The sequence below is a fragment of the Neopsephotus bourkii genome, unplaced genomic scaffold (assembly GCF_033783945.1).
Source record: "Neopsephotus bourkii isolate Nb327-2 ecotype Australia unplaced genomic scaffold, CSIRO-AGI_Nbou_v1 NB_1373, whole genome shotgun sequence".
In the NCBI taxonomy this organism is placed as follows: domain Eukaryota; kingdom Metazoa; phylum Chordata; class Aves; order Psittaciformes; family Psittacidae; genus Neopsephotus; species Neopsephotus bourkii.
The window spans coordinates 5,855,825-5,871,892 of NW_026901852.1; the positions used below are offsets into that span (position 1 = coordinate 5,855,825).

General features: G+C 44.8%; 1 long non-coding RNA gene across 1 annotated transcript in view; it reads left to right on the top strand.

Annotated features, from left to right (window-relative positions):
• LOC133219723 (uncharacterized) overlaps window positions 1-16,068 on the top strand; it is a 35,731-nt gene that overhangs the window by 2,260 nt on the left and 17,403 nt on the right. The window contains exon 2 of the long non-coding RNA XR_009727493.1: window positions 174-389. This is a non-coding gene — a long non-coding RNA (uncharacterized LOC133219723). The remainder of the gene's footprint in view (window positions 1-173; window positions 390-16,068) is intronic.

The following is a 16,068-nucleotide window of genomic DNA, read 5'->3' on the forward strand; positions in this document are numbered from 1 at the left end:
GTGCTTGCTGAGAGAGGAGTCACTTACGTCTCCAGTGGAGAAGCTGCTGGTGCCAAACCGATCAGTGTCACTCAGAATCAAACACAGGGTGGGTTTTAATTCAGCTAGAAAAACAACAATTTGTCATGTCGTACCCTAACTTATTCTTTCCATTTTTATGCTTTACATTCTAGGCTGAGCCCTCTTTTACCTCCAGGAAGTGAGGGGATGGCTGCTTCTTGCCAAGACAGTGCGGTCAGGTTGCTGGCACACACTGGGCAGGCAAAGGCGCTTGTGCCGAAGGTTGGCAGGAGTGATGCTTCTTCAAGTGCGTGTGGCACTTCAAATCAGTCATCACTTGAGAAAGTCGCAGGAAAGGAGAGCGGGGCAGCAGATGAAATGTTTGCAAGGTAAATATCCTCTTGGCACTCTGTTTTCTACATGAGTTACTGTCAATTAACACATACAGAACCCAGTGCTGGAAACAAGAGAATAACACACTAAAGCCTGGGAAAAGCTCCACGTGTCCTTCCTGGTTTCCCACAGAAAAACAGGCAAACAGCTAACTAAGCCCAAAATGCACACAGCTAGGTGGACATAGTTTTAAAACAGCCAGGCTATTTTCTCCTCTCCCCTTGCTTTCCCTTTCTCATCATGTTACAACTTAGTAGAGTTCATGCTGTCCACAGTGTTAAACAAACACTCATGGGCACATCACTCATCCCACATAGCAGGTGGATTTTTACATTCTTTCTGCATTTCTGAATCCATTATCCCAAGAGGGCTCAGAAGAAAGTGGGCATTAGCTTAAGGCAGCTCTGAAAGAGGTACTGTCCAGGTCAGGAGAGCAGGAATGATGGAAAGAGCTAAACCACTATGAGCCAGTGACCAAATCCATTTCAGCTGCTGGCCTGTTTGAAGTGAGCTGGTGATGGCCTTTAGCCCCGTTCATAGGGAGTTGATGGCACAGTGTCAATGTATTTGTTGGCAGCCTTGTTAGAAAAGGCAGAAAAGCAATGGGCTTGGATGGTTCCCTTCTTACATCCGGTGCTTAGTCCCCTCAGATCAGGTATGGGGAACTTTGGTGGTGTAGGTTAGGGAATGGCTCCATTCTCAGAGCTTTACCTGTTCCCTGCTTATTCCCTTCCAAAGTGCCGGTCTCCAGATCTGTTCTCGGCGCTCCTTTCTCCAGCACTGACGTCATTCATATGTAAGGAGGGGAGGAACAAAGGCAGCACTCACCTGTTTTCTTGTGTGATTTTTCAATACCCATTTCCCAATCCAAACGTCCAAAGTAACAACATCCTTTCAAACCGCCCCCTCTTGAAATGCCACAGTAGTCAAACAGCTGCAAATCAAAACACCTTGTAAACAAGTGACTGAAATCCCGTGGGATGCCTGAGGGCTTGGGCACGTCTCAGAGTGATTATAGTTCCTGCTATACAAATTGGAGTCCATGTAGCACACTTTGTGCCAACTCTGAGCTCTTGCTTTTTATTTTTAGTCCTGTTTGTCGAGGGGTTCTCATGGTAAAAAGAATGACGTTCGGCATCAGTGATACACAGATAAAATTAGATGGTAGCCGGAAGTGATAGTACAGCTAATCCTCCCCACTGACACTTTTTCCACAGCATTTGGGATCCTGTGGGCCTCAAGGACAGCTTTTCTCGGGGTGAATATCACTTCCCATCAGCAGGCAGCTGAAAAATTGGACTTGCATGGGACATATGTGCAAAAAAATGAATGTCATTGTCATTGCTTATGCCAACAGCTGGGACCATATGGGACACTAAAGGCGGCATTGTCTACATGTGTAAAACTGATCAAAAGTTGTTTTTAGCAAGCCTCTAAACCTTCTTCCATTTTGGGGCAACAAAACAAAGCTTTTGCTTTCTATGCGTGGACTTTTGTACACAGAGCAGCTTAAGTCGTCTGCAGGGCTCAGTCCTAAGACTTTTTAGTCCCCTAGATGTAAGTCACCCACACTGATACTGAAGACATTATTCCTTTCTTTGGAAGAAGCTGCCTGGGGGAGGATGGAGTAGAAGGTGCGTTAGATTTCATCTCTAAAGCAGATATCTCAGGAGAACAGGGGCAGTTGTCATTTGTTTTGGCTTGTCCTCCCCTCTCCCCCTCAACCCCCCTAAAATTTGGATTGCTTTTATTTTTGCTACAGTGTAAAACATGAAAATATAAGGAGCTAGCTGGTCAGCAAACGCTCTCTATTGCTGAGAAACATGGAATCCAACCAGGCAGCATACCGAGTGCACTGCCAAAGGAAGGGATTGGTTGCCGTGTAGCACAAAGGGATTTAGCTGTGGTGCTGTGGCAAAGAAAGAGTGTATCAAAATCAAAGCTGTGAACCTGTAAGGTCAGTTACTTTAACCAGAGTAAATAAAGGAAAAGGGAGAGAATAATTATGTCAGAATAAATATGTGGACATGGTGTGACACAGATAGGGAATGGAATTTTTTCCTCCTATTGGAGAATAGCTCAAATGCCTGGACATGGTTCATTTTATGTCAAAAATCTGCTATGGAATAATTGGTGTATCACTCCCATCAATTCCTGGCAAGGGAATATCTTCAACTTTAAGCCAGAGTGATCACCTCCAAAGGAAAATAAAATAAGCAGGTTCAAGAGTGGCAAGTGGATGTGGTCCTGTCCATTTAATGATAATAATAATAATAATAACAACAACAATAATAATTCTCTAGAGAACCAGAAGGGAGGAAGAAGGATATTTCTTCATCCCATGGCATCCCTAAAGATTTTCTTACTTGGAAGAAGGTCATAGGGTTCAAAGCAGTTTCTCAAGTGCTTCTGTATAGCATTGCCTTGATGTCATGCATCATTATAAACAAGTTATTACTCCATTCAGTGTTTTGGGAAATGATGGGGCTGTAACAATACACCCACAGCAGTTCCCTCCCTTATCCCGGCAGGCTCTTTAGTGAGCTACTTATGAGCTGTACCTCAGTAACTGATGGCTGGCTGGCTGGCTGGGTCTGGTAACAGCGTGTCTCTGGGGAATTTGGAGCAGGCATATTGATTGATGGATTTTATGAAGGGTGGAGAGCTGGGAAGGAGGAGCAGGACATAAATTTGCGGTGTCATGTGCTTTGGTGGCTGCTTGATCTGAGAACACCAGGCTTAGAGAGCCCCAGGGCTTCATCACTCCAAGCACTGAATGCATCATCGCTCTTTTTTCTACGCATTTCTGCTTCTGAAGCCAGTCAGTCATTTACACCTGATGGGGCAGCAGAAAACCAGCGTTAAGCAGGGCAGTGTTCCATTCATTTCTGTCTGCCCAGCTCAGGTTTGAGCTAGACCTGGGATGAAAACTTAAAATAGGAACCATCACAAAGGGACAGGTACTAGAAATGAGGCTGGGCAGAAGCGTGTGTAGACATCTGTTTGAAGTCTTGGACTCTTGCATAACTGTCTCTGGCTAGCTCCCTAAATGTTTTTTCATCTGCTGTAGTCTCCCTAGACCCATTTCACTTAAACACATACAAGCAATTTTAAAGTCCTGATGACGCACGATGTGGATGCTGTGACCTTTGCATAGTCTGCAAAAACGTTGTCTTTCCTCTTTCTGTTTCATAAGCACTGTCCATCTGGCCTTGCCCCGTCACATTCCCAGATATGAAGAAACAGTCTCCCTCCTGTAAAGGGGTGGCAGTCCATTAGGTTAGCAAGATAAGGGCTGTAACAGCATTCACAGGTGGCCTGTTGTAAGGGATTTGTTGATCAATGAAGGTATATGTACACTCCAGTCACCTTTTAGCCCACATTAAACTCTTCAGTGCTGCCATACTGCTAGATCAAATCAGTTAAGGTTAGCTCTAGCTATCTGGCTGGAAATATTCCTTGTCTGACAAGAACAAGCTATTTTCCCACGCCATTAGATAGACCAAGATATTCCTGAACTTCCCACAAAACAAAGCTAGACTGAATCACATCTTTTCACCAGAAGTTATCCTACCTGAAGGAACCAGAAAGAAACATTCACCGTCCTTTTTCTCACAAGTCTTGCAACACAGGCGCTAACCCCACTACAGGAAATATTGCTCTTCCCAACTGTGAAGATCAGTAAGAAACTAGTTGTTATTCCCGAAAGGTCATATGAATCTACTCCAGTTCTTTAAGGGTGCCTTGCTCTTTAGCCTAACCTCAGTGAGCATCCAAGGGGCATAGCTGCATAAGAATCATATATGTAAACATGATGAAGATGTGATCCATAGCACCCCACCTTAGATAAATTCCTGCCCAAATGTTCTGCTTTCTCACGTGACTTGGTCCATTCTGCACATGCAGTGGGAGAAGGCTGGTGGGTTGATATTCCCAGCCCTGCCCTGCACTAGCTTCTGATGACCTAGTTCTGGGTAACAAGATCGCACCGCTTCCTCAGTACAAAAACAGCCTTGCATCATTTTGAAATGGTGATACTCCCATTGAAGAGTGTTCATAATCCAGGACTGGCTGTAGTGACCTCATGCTTGTATATAAAATGGTGGTCAGGACATTTCATGCTAGCACTAAACCAGAATGATTTAGTGTAAAGGGATTAAACTTGTTTTTAAAGCGTCTGCAGAGCCAAATCAATTCCAAGGGTTTTCTGAGCTGCTGAACAACCAGAGGCAGTCACTGCACTTCTCTGTTACCAGCTGCAGCCTTTTAACTCTTCTAGGCAAGGACTGTCTTCTACTCTGTACTGGTACAGCCACTAGTTTTGTAGAGTGCCAGCCCATCTGATCCTCTGCACCATGGTGCTGGGAAGGCTTCACTTGCAGGACAGTCAGCAGGCACATCTCCAGCTCCCCTCCTGTCTGAAATACCTGTGGGTGAAATATGGGCAGATGCCTTTGAGTTAGACGTCCATCTGACGCCAACTGCATCTGGCAACAGCTCTGGCACTGCAGAGCACTGCCCCAGGATTCCTAGTTATTTATAATTCAGCCTGAGATTGGACCCAGTTGCTCCTGGTTAGAGATCATTTTGCAATAACAAATGAAGATTACATGGAGAGCTTAAAAAAGAATTTCACCCCTCCAGGGCTAAATTACTTCCACTTATATACAACTGTCATATCTTTAAAGGGCAAACCCGGAAAGCTAACACAGAAAAATATAACTCTACAACTGAGATTATCTGCCTGCCCTCTCTAGGCAATCACATCTCATATCTATAATGTCTTTCATAGCAAAAAAACAAAATTCAAGCTAAGTGGATGGAAGATTTATGTACAGAGTAGGAAACAACAGCTTGGGAGGAGGTGTATTTGAATGCTGGAGCCAGTTACAAAGACAAACCTCAAACACCATACGACTGCTTTTACATAGCATCTCACTCATGTCTGGTAAAATCACTCCATGCTCACCCAGACTTTGCAAACTACTAGTCACCAACTGAGAAAGGCATGGTGATGTACATGTTATGGTAGCATCCAGCACTGGCAAACCATCCGCTTCCATATGTAGCTCAGGATCCATTCCAGACGTTTTAGAACTGATGTATTTTTCATGAAATAATAATTGGAAAGCAAGGAGAACAAGACCCCTCGGTACCAACTTACCTGTCCGATGGGAGGTCTCATGCTGATCAACTCGCCTTTAGGGAATTTAATTAGGAACAGAGTTAAATGGGAATGTGAAGAGGTCACACCTTCTCTGCCCTTTTGGTGATCATTCCCAGTCATTTGATGAGAGAGCAGTCATGCTGCACATCGTGGCTGTATTCAGCCCTGATTATACACCTGGATTAATAATTGAAGCACTTAACCCCAGGGGCAAATGGATTTCCCTGCAGAACAGGGAGTACAGAGGGGGGAGCTCAATGTGCCTGATGTCAAGATGTGGGGCTGCTCATGGACCTTTTTTGAAAGTCTTCCTACAAAGAACATATTACTCTCCTCAGAAGCCTGTGGGACCCAGGCTTTATTGTCAGTTTTCCTCTTGTCCCCTTTTCAGTGGTGGTGCAGGAGAAAAGGGGAAGGGGAGAAAGGAAAGGTGAGGAAAAAAGTAAACATTTTTTACTGTCTTTTTTTTATATTATTATTATTTTATTTTAAAAAATCTAGTAAATTACCTAGAAAAGTCTACGGGTTTCAGTGGGTTTCAGATTTTCATCTCAGTGAACAATTTTTTTTTATTTATTTATTTGTTTGGGGTTTGGGTTTTGGGGTTTTTTTTCCACTTTCCCTATGGAAAACATCCCATGTTCAGGCTTCTTTGGTGATTCCTTTTCCCCTTCTTTTTATGTGAAGTCAGGACCCAGCACTGCATTGTCTTCAGAAAGCAGCACACTGAGACTGGTACCTTGACAAGAATCCGAACCCGTTCTTCAGCCACATCAGTATCTTACATCCCCAGCTGCTATAAATGCTTGGGTGGCTCTTTCCCAGGAATGGGCTCTGTGTGGTCCCTCCCAGGAATGGTACAAGAAGACTGTCAGAGCAAAGAGCAAAGATCTCCTTCATTGAGAGAGTTAAGGTGCTGCCTGCTCGTGTCTCTCTGCAGTTGGCTTCCCTCTTCCCATCAAATCTCCTGGTGTTAGGCAGCACTGATATCATGAGCTGTCAGATGCTCTGTAAGAGCCTAGATGATGCTCCTGGGTGCACACTCCTGCAATGCTGCTGTGACCAAATTCTGCCAGCGAGTCCTCAAAGATCCTGATTTTGGCCCTGCATAGAGATGCTCAGATACAGCAGTGATGAGCTCTACTTACAAGGAGCTGAATGATTCCGTGGTCAAACACACTCAGCCGTAAGTGGCAGTGAGAGCCATAGCAGCTCAGTCAGTGGCCCTTCCTGAGTGCCAGGCTGTATGGACAGTATGCCCTTATGTATCCAAGGGCTTTGGTAATACCAGAGTAAGCTTAGAAATAGGGCATTCATTTCTGCCTACTGCATATGTTCATATCAGATTCAGCTATACCCCTTTCAATAAAATCCCAGGATTTAGAGAGGCTGAATTGCTGCAGGCCTCCTGGGTTCACTCAGTCAGATGCAATTTATCATTTAACCTTTTTAAGCAAATCTACCAGTTGCCAATCTTGGCTTCATTTTCTCACCCTTAGAACTCCTGAGCAGAAAGGTCAAACAGTGTGAAATGCAACAAAGAGCAAAGGCCCTTTGATCAGTTCTGACTTCAAGAGAAGGAACAACTGTGATTGGCAATGGAAGGGGTGTGTGATCTTCCATAACTCTGTCGCAATCTCCGCTTAACAGGAGGGTGGTGTAGCTGCCTTCTCTGACACTGTGTTCATTGCCTTGCTTCTTGTGAGGTTGCTCCTGTATCAGAAGGAGCCTGTAACTCACTGACTGATCAACAGGAGTTAGGTAGGAGTTGGTGAGGCTCTTGAGCAGAATGATGGATTTCCCACTCTGACTGTGGCTATCCAGAAATCCTGGTCAGTGGGGAAGCACACACATTTGCAGCTAGGACTCCAGCCACTTTGGAAACGTGCAATTGACTCATATACATGGCTCAGAGTTGAGTTGTCACTAAGGAAATGCTGCATCTCCTCAGTCTCTGACTCTCCCACAGGGAATGACACCTATTCCCAAGCAGGCTGAACGAGACGGTCCTGGCAGTGGGTAGGTACCTGCACCTGAACTGTTCTGAAAATCTAAACTGGAGCTCCCAAAACAAAGTGGTAGCCACCAAGGCCTGGACCTTGAGCTGTATGGCTTTCTTTTAAGTTCATTGGCATCCTTGAGAGGTTTCCCACTGATTTCAGTGAGTTTTGTGGAGGGAGTTTCAGCTAAAACAAAGCATTAAGATATTGGGCTGAGATTTTAACCTCATCCTATTGAACCTTAGATACTTAAAGTTTCATCAACTGCTATAGCCATTCCAGGGAGCAGATGGAATCATATCTCTTCCCATTAGCAGTAGTTGGCATGAGATCTACAGTTTAGGTCTTTTAGTTAAGTGTGTTACAATAGGCAGTCCTTCTGTGTGGTCTCAAGTAGTTAATTTTCTCTGTACCTCTTGGTACCTCTGAGATAAGGGCAGTTACATTCCCCTGTTTGTACTGCTTGACATCTCTAAGATAAGGACAGTTTTATCTCTAAGAAATTTGGAGGTCTTTGGAGGAAAAGCTTTATAAAAGTACAAGGAATTACTATACTTAGGCAAAGCAAACCCACTGTCAAAGGAATCCACACACATGGACTTCTGTCTTCACTACTCCCTCTCTTCTCTTCCATGACCACACTGCCAACTGTTAGTTCTTCAGCATCCTAACCATTGTAGATTCATATTTATTTCAGCTTGACTAGTGTTCAGTCTAGAGGCTACGAGCTTTCTGCAAGGTTGGTTTCAAGCAGACACACAAAGAAAGGCAGCTGAGCAGTGGGCCTGTTTCCCTCCTGGCAGCTTTTGTTATGATTTTAGAGGTGAAATCTGGTGATGGAGTGGAGGCTGAACTGATCTGCTGACCTGCCTTTTTCACCGATATGAAAACCTCCTCTCTTAAAGGAATCAGACAAAACCCTTATGGCATTATCCCATGATCCAAAGAGTGACTTTGCATTTGGCCACAAGAACAGTGGCTTTTTTTTCCTTTAAGTTACATGGAACTGGGAATGGTTCATGCAGTGACTCTCTCTATTCAATGAATGATAGTCATGAGTGAAGGAACTACTGATTTCCCTGTGAGTTACCAGATCAAGCAGCCTTGTCTAATCCTTGTTGTAGCCTTCAAAGTTAGGACACTTTTAATTTTTTTAGTTCTCTGCCAAAATCTATTTTTAAGGTTGTTATTGTAGTAGCTGCCAGATATGAGGATGCAAGTGCCTCCCTCCATTTGTCTAAGGGAATAAGTGAGTAGGATGGCACATAAACAGGCTGGGTCTCCCAAATGAGGCTCCTAAAGCACTGTGCAATCATTAGTGAGTTAAACCTCACAAATCTGTCCTGAGTTAGTGCTAAGTTGCTTTCACTGGTGGAAGGCAAAAGGAAAGAGGCATGGCAAGGGGAAAAAGACATATGCATAGAGGATTTTGCTCCCTGAAGAACAAAGGGAGGGAAGGTGTGTCTTGCGGGCAGTGATTTCCTCAAGGTGATGTCTTCACTAGGAGTCTTTCCATTGATCTCCTCAGTCACTACAAACACACTAATTAAACCTTGCTGAATAACACTCACAATTGGTGTATCCCTGTGTTCAGCACCTTACCTTCTGTTGCCAGTTCTGAGTTGGTTCAGAGATTGCAAAGTGAGAAGGAGCCAGTGGTATCACAAGTCTGAGCTCCTAAATACCATAGGCTGCAGAATCACACCGACTCGCTTTTTCTTGGAATTAGAGATTTCAGAGAGGTTTTTTTGCTTTACAAATTGCTGGTGAATGGAGTGATCCATGAGAAGCCTTACTTAAACTGCTTAATGACTCTCACTTCTGAAAAAGCATGGGATCTTTTCTAACCAGTATTTGTCCAATTTCAGTTCTCTACCATTGTTTTATCTATTTGTCTGCCAGTTTGAGCAACCCTCCTTCATCAGACCTCTGCTTTTATATTGGCAGTGAGAGACTGTTGATCAGATTAACCCTTCACCTGATATTTGTTCAAGCAGATTGAGCTCCTGGAGCCTTCCACTGTAAGGCATGGTTTCTAGTCCTTTAATCAGCCCAGTATCTCTTCTCTGTAGTTTTTCCAACGTGTTATCATCCTTCTGGGATTATTCACAGATAACCTTTTCATTAGTCAAGCTGTTCTTCAGATGGTTGAATTATATTTGCCTGATGAATTTACAGTAGCCTTCCTATTGGTTGGTTGTATTATCTGTGGGTTGTTAGCATGAACAGCTGCAGTGGTCTCTGCCACAGCTTCACTGGCCACAGAAGACATTTTCTGGTATTGTTAGTCCTTCTGCTGGACAAGCCACTATGCCATCTGCCATTGATCCCAGCCAAGCCACGGTGAGACACCAACGTACTAATGTGTAAAAGTGTCCCGTGTCTCAAGATGCAAAGAGACATAAAAACCAGCTACTCCTGGGTTAGCTGAGCCCTTCTCCTTGTTTCTTTGCCAGAAGCCTTTGGTATGTGAGAAATTCAGAGAGAGAAATAATTGAATCCCAACTGTATTGAACTGTGAAACTCCTGAAATGGGTGCATGTCTATCACCCCAAGAAGCTTCTTAAGTGGCTGCTTCAACTGATCCTAGTTACCACTGATCCTAGTTACCATACCTAGTGCTTCCTAACCTATCAATCCCAGCAATTTATCTCCATGGCCAGGCTGCATGGTAAGTGATTGACAGACTGGGCCATTTGTGAATGAATAGAAGGCTGGCGTGGCTTCTGGGTAAAGATTCAACACCATGGAAAGCTATCCTCTCTTGAGAATGTCCTCAGTCATTCTCATCTACATTTGAAAGAGGTAGATGCCCTCAAGAAAACAGTTGTCTGTACAACAATTACACAAATTGTAGTTCAGCAGAGTATCAAGTCCCTTCTTAATTACAGATTAACCTGACTCCCTTCTTCATGGCTGCAATGTCTTGCTGTGATTTGCTACAGTGGAACAAGTTGTGGAACTTCTCCTTTAGCTTTTCCTTAGAAAGCCACTTGCTCAATTTCATGTTCTAGGCTTCAGCTGAACTCTCCTTTCTTGCCAATGCATGTTTCCATTGAAAACACAGCTTGGTGAAGAATTAGCCCCTTCCCTATTCTGCAGCTTCCCCTGACCCTGCTTCAACCAGATAGGCAGTTGTGGTTGTGTTTGCTCTTGGTCTTTCTGAAGCCATTGAGGTAGTATAGCCTAAATTGTCTTCCCTGTTATGTGAGACTTGAATCCCACCAACCTCTCTCCCCCTCCAAGTGAAAATCAGGGTGATGGGAAGGCTCGCATCCTTGAGTCTCAACTCTTTCTGCAGTTTTGGCCCCTTGCAAGCAGCTCCCACTACCATCAGTGTTTTAAAACAGGAGCCTCTTTCTGATACTTTTAGCTAGAAGTTCAGAAAGCCACAGCTACCTCCAGGCTTTGATCTTGAGCCAAAGCCAAAGCCAACCTCCTTTGTTCCCCAGACCTTTTAGTTTTGCTTTGATAGACACAAGTGCTCTTCTCTGTGTTTTCCCTTCTTCTCTCTGTTCTCTCTTTTTACCACCACCCTCCCCAGACCTCGGCTGAGTTTGCAACCTTAGAAGGGTTGCATCTACCTCTTTCACATTTTTACTTCTCCTCTAGGGGAAGATGTATATGAAATTCTACTTCCTAGGTCACCAAGACACTGCTGGACCAAGGGACATGGGTAGCCAGAGGCTAGGTGATTTGGCCCCAAATGTCAAGTCAGAGGCTTTCCTGCCATTGTTTTCTGTCAGTCTGCCTCACTGCAGGAGGTGATGCACACTCTGTACTGGTGGCTAAAAATGCCCCCGAGGGAAAGGGAAGGGCCACAGCAAACATCTGGGACCAAAGAAGTGATTTGTTAACCACGTGTAACCACAAATGGAGCTTTGAGGGAGGGGACTGCAAATAGCAAACTATTTCCAGATGTTTAGTCCATTCAAACATGCCACCTACTGGACCTGAGCTTGGAGACTTGGTAGAGATGGGGCAGATGGCACTGGAGAGACAGGGAGGATGAGCTTCCATATTCCCCAAGGATTTACTGTAAAAGAGGGACCCTCCCTCCCCTCTTCTGGTTTCTGTACATCATGATCAGTGTCCTCAACTCTACCCTGCAGGAAGCTTTCCTATAGCCAAAAGCTGAAGGCAGCAACACAGAGGGCATGCGGGATTTCCCCAGAAGCTCTGTGGGAATAGTGTTTCTTGTACTGCTTTGCAAAAAAGAAAAGACATCAGAGCAGAAAAAGTACAGGGTTTTTAATGTGGAAATCTTGAGTGTGCCTCTCCTCTGCCAGAGCCTGTTTCATGTGATGCTGAGCAAGTATGGCACAGTTACACGCATCCCCTAGTTTGGGATGCTCCAGTTTCAAATGCAATGTCCTGTGGTTAAAAGGTGCTGAGCAATCTTCAGAGTCGTTAGTTTCAAAATATTGGATGGTCAGCACTTGTGGAGCTCTTCATGTCTCCGTTTCTTGGCCTCTGAAGAAACCCTGGAAGTGATGACAGAGAGGATGGTGAGCCATTTGCCCTGGGCAGAGAAGGTAGAGAAGTCCATGACTCATTACCTTCCTACATATCCCAAGGTAGCGCAAGTCACTGCTCGTGAGCTGTAAGCCCTTAGGAACTTTGTGTGCTCTGGACCTGATGGAACTGAAGAAGGCAGAACTGAGGGGCACAGCTGAAGTGCTGCCGGGAACTTGCCTGTGTTTCAGAGGTTTTTCAGCTCTCTGAAGTGGTTCATAGGCAAATGAAATAGAAAGAAAAGAGAAACCAACCTGATACAGTGGCAGGTAAATGTTCTTTCGTTACCTCTTAAGTGCCAACAAGGGCAAAGTGTTATCATTACAAAACCAGCTGCCATTTGTCTAAATCCTTCCCTAACATTTCTGGCAGGTCACTTTGGTCATTTATATCCCAGTTCTTCCCTAAAGCTTTGCCACAGGGATTTGGGCAGGAGTTCAAGTACCTGGCAGCTGGAACCATGCCCCTGCTAAGCCACCTAAAGACTGACATTCCAGGCCTCCCCTCATGGGGAAGAGCCTTGGTCCCCTAACTGGGCTGCAGCATCCTGACTACAAAGCCTGTCAGATTTCATTGTTAACAAGTGAGGAAATAAATTGGCTCTCATTATTCTATGAAGAGCTTAGATGGATTTTTACAGGAAAGAAGCTTTGTCTAGAGATTGCAAGAGAAGACTCTGAGCCAGGATTCCCAGGTTTTATTTCTGGATTGGCCCTTCATTCACTCAGCAGCCCTGAGTGAATCTTATGTCTTGTTCTCTCCCATCTGTAAAAAGGGGTGATGATATCAAACTTCCTGGCATGAGTGTTTTTAGGCTTAATTAACTAACAGCAGTGAAGCAATCTGAGTTTTCAGTCCGAAGATGCCATAATAATAATCAAAGAAATATTTCTAGCTGCTTTGGGTTTTGGTCTTCTCATTCTTTTTCATGTAGAGATGACAGCCCTCAATGGGGGAAGAGAGCTTTCAGTTTACTGGGCAGTGAGGAAAACTGGTGTGCAAGTGGGTAATAAATTCACTGAAATTGCATTCCTTGTCAGGCTGTGAAGAACAGACTTTTGCTCAACTATTTGTTAGTCTAAAACTGTCAGTGAATTGTTTTATACAAACAAATCTTTTTGCAAATGATTCATTGTGACTTTTGATTGAGTGGTTTCTACTCATGCAGAGTGGTTGGCCAATCATCTCACCCTCACACTAAACCATATCACCCCAAGGCCTCGTCCAGCTTGGCCTTAAACACTGCCAGGGATGGAGCATTCACAGCTTCCCTGGGCAACCCATTCCAGTGCCTCACCACCCTCACAGTAAGGAATTTCTTCCTTATATCCAATCTAAACCTCCCCTGTTTAAGTTTTAACCCATTACCCCTTGTCCTGTCACTACAGTCCCTAATGAAGAGTCCCTCCCCAGCATCACTATAGCCCCCCTTCAGGTACTGGAAGTCTGCTATGATGTCTCCATGCAGCCTTCTCCAGACTGAACAGGAAGGAGAAAGTCAGCTATAAGATGAGAACAATACTTGACTGTCTTCATGGTGAAAACGCTTTTCCTTATTGCCAGCCTGAATGTCTTTAATTTATGTCCATTGTCTCTTGTCCTCCCACTATGCACTATCATGAGGAGCCTGGCTCTATCTTCATGATAGCCTCCATGTAGGAGCTGTCAGGCCATTGTTTGTCCCCTGCAAAACCATTTGTCTTCCACACCAAACAAGCCCAGTTACCATCAGCCTCTCCTCATAGCACTTAGGCCCCCAACCATCTTGGTGGTGTCTGCTGAACTTGGTCCCATATGTCAAGGTTTTTCTTGCACTGGGAGTCCAAAACTGGGTTCAGTTTTGCAGTTGCCATCTGAGTACCTAGGGAAAGGGGATAAACACACTGGTCAATCTATCGACCTCCTGGCTGTGACTCTGCTAATACAGGCCAGAGTGCCTTTGGCTTGCTTTCTTCCTGGATACTCAAATCATTTTTGCAGAGCTGCTCCTCTGCCCATCAGTTGCAGCCTATACTGCTGCAAGGGCGCTTCCTTCCCATGTGTCCTTGGTGAATTTCATAAGGTTCCTATCAGTCCATTCTTCCAGCCTGCCTAGGGTCCTCTGAATGGCAACCCTGCACTCAAGCATATCGACTGCCCCCTGCTACTTTGATGTTGTCTCCAAACTTGATGAACAAGATCCAGACAAATGCTAAAGGTGTTTAAACGGGACAGGGCCCAGGATAGACCCCTGCAGTACCCCACTTGTTGCCAGCCTGCAGGTAGAGCACAACACACATCCACTCCTCTCTCAGCCTGACCATCTAAACCAGTTTTTTTACCTGCTGCTAGTCCATCCATCCAGACCATAACATCCTAACTGGAATACACGAATATTGTGGTAGACAGTGTTAAGCCTTGCTAAAGTCGTGGCAAAATGCCTGCCAAGAAATCATGTGTGAATAACAGCTACATATTTTGTATTTACTTGTATGTGTGTGTATGTGCATGTGCTTTTTGAAAACAGACTGGGAACTACCATGCAGTCACAGACTAAAAGCCAGTCAGTGTGGCATTGAAGTGAATTTGGGTCTTAGAGTTTGATTTCTTGAACATGTGCTCTGTTGCTTTTCATTTTAACTTTGACCAGGATTTCTTAAAGCAACCATCTTTGTCCTTACATCCAACTCCAGTCATGTGTCAGATGGGTCTCTGCATTTGAATGATAGAGCTACTTCCAGCCATAAGTCATTTGCTAGATTTTCCTTCCCTTAACTTCAAAAGGAGTTCTAATCTTTCTGACCTCTGCTTTCCCCAGTAATGTCAAACATATGGTCTACAGGAGATATGGACCACCAATAAAATCATGGGAAGCTCATGGACTGAGAATGGATGTGAGTGAGACACTCCAGAAGAACAGGACTGGCTCCATGCCTGGCCTGCATAGGCTTGTCAACATAAGCAGTGTGGTTCTCAAGCACCATCCACTCTGTATACTTAGGCTCTAAATTTAAACCGTCTCTCCAGCTTCAATCATCACATTCTTGCTACTGATGTCCAACTCTGTCCTCTGCCTGTCGTGTCATCTCCTGTTGTTTGGAGATGCAGTGCAGAAAGTTTTGCCTGGCAACTGGGAAACAGAAGCTCTGTGTGCTCCCCATCATCTCTTCTTGGTAGCAACATTACTTTTCAAATGAAGTTAAAAACGTGCTCTGAAAGCTTCTGGGTACAGAGTGAGGCCACGCATGGAGGAAGGGGAGATTGTTGGCCATTTTATAACTGAGCTGGGGAGCTCACTCCCTCTCAAAGCCTTGAGGAACTGAAGGAGGATGGTGCCTAAATGAGTTGCTCTGCTGCTTAATCAGAGCCATCCTCCACAGTACCTCAGTGGGTGCTGCTGAACTCGGGTGCAGCCACACTCACTGTTGTTCATAATGGACAACACAATACATCAATATGCCATATTGAGGTGTGTACTGACCTCTGCCTAGCTGGGAGCGGAGACTTTCTCAGTGTCAGAGATCTCCCATCCAGGTACAGACTGGCTAAAATAGTTATACACAGAGCAGCCAGGACTGGTGCTAGAAGGCAAGCCTCCCCCCTCTTTACAGTACATGCATTTCCAAACTCCCATGTTTGGGCAATCCCTGTAGCTTCCCCTCCTTAAACAATGCTAGCTATGTAATGACAGCCAGCAGATAGCTTAGAGGAAAAGGTTTTCTCAGACTGGCCTGCCAGCTCCTGCCTGAAGGCCACTGTGTGTGTCCTGGAGGTGCGCTGGTCCAGGGGTCAGGCAGCACTGCAGCAATGAGATAAAGCACATGAAAACTAACACATTAGTATTGGGGTCTGACACAGCCATGCAGCTTGGGTGAGTTTGTTTCCAGCTGATCTCCCACCCAAAGTGCACCAAGGACCTCTGTAACCATGCAGCTACCTCATCCCAACCGTACTCATGTGAACACGGTGGTAATTACTGTTTCCATGTGCCAAGAGGTGCAGTAACAAGCCTAA